The sequence below is a fragment of the Chironomus tepperi genome, unplaced genomic scaffold (genome assembly GCF_022539635.2).
Source record: "Chironomus tepperi strain 1889 unplaced genomic scaffold, CSIRO-AGI_Ctep_v1 contig_421, whole genome shotgun sequence".
Taxonomy (NCBI): domain Eukaryota; kingdom Metazoa; phylum Arthropoda; class Insecta; order Diptera; family Chironomidae; genus Chironomus; species Chironomus tepperi.
Window position 1 is genome coordinate 12,884 of NW_027226543.1, and position 1,165 is coordinate 14,048.

Genomic DNA, 1,165 nt, shown 5'->3' on the forward strand with positions numbered 1-1,165 from the left:
TACGGGGGTATTTTTGGCTTTATTGTGAGGTACTTTTCAAGCATTAATAATTACTCATCATGAAAAAAAGGCGCTCCTGAAAAAGGTCGACCGTGAAAAAAAGAGAGCATCAATTTGGGATTCTGAAATGAAACTAAGATTGACAAATTGACAATGATTTTGATATTCAAGTTATTTTATCTCTTGCTTGCTACAATGTCTGCATGAAATCGGTTTTTGATTTCAATCTATTGTTTTTGTTGAGTGATTTTTGTGATGCTTTTTGACATTTTGTGACCTCAAATCTCCACCCATTCTATGCTCATATGAATCAATTCGAGGGAGCATTAAGCAAAGTATTACTGACGATAGATTTTTATATGTTTCTGGCTTTATTGTATGACGACCGATATAGCTTGGAAGCATTAGTGGTTTCGATTTACCGCTCGACAAACGGATTTCAACAAATGAGTTTTGTGATTAGATGTTGAATTGTTGAAATTCCAAACTCAATTGATAGTCCGAGTTGAATGATCTTTAGAATCATTTTTCAGACTATATTGTTCATAAAATGTCTTAGTGAAGCTAAAGATGACTAAAGATGATCGATTTAAACGTTAAATCTTTAAGCAAACATCTCCTCTGATCCCTAACTTGTTGTCTTCTTCATTCTTTATCTTATAGATCTTTATAGATATAAAAGTTAGTTTTCCACATGCTTCACTTCAGAGGACTTTGACACAGCTTTTTATGGTTACTACTAGTATGTGTCGAGTTGTCCCTTTTCGCTTCTTGTAAACTTCTCAACTACTTTTTTATTTATTTTATGATACATAGATGCTTACTGTGTAGCAGATTCTTTCTTTGTTTCTGGATGGTATTGTTTTGAAAATTTTAAGATCTTAATGACATTGCGGTATGCAAAAGTTTTCATTGAATATTTAGAAAATTGTTTGAATTGCATGATAAGTTTTATGGCAATATTGAATCAGTAGATAGCTGTTTGTATTGAGGGAAAAGTTTTAAAACTTCTAGTGGCTTCTTTTTACTTCTATTTGACAATTTTTTAATCGTACCTAGTTTAAATTGTCTAGACAAAGAAATTGAAGGAAAAATTATTGGCCAGTAATTTTAAAATTTTAAATATTTCATGAAATTCATAAAATAATGTTTTTGTTGGTTTCAG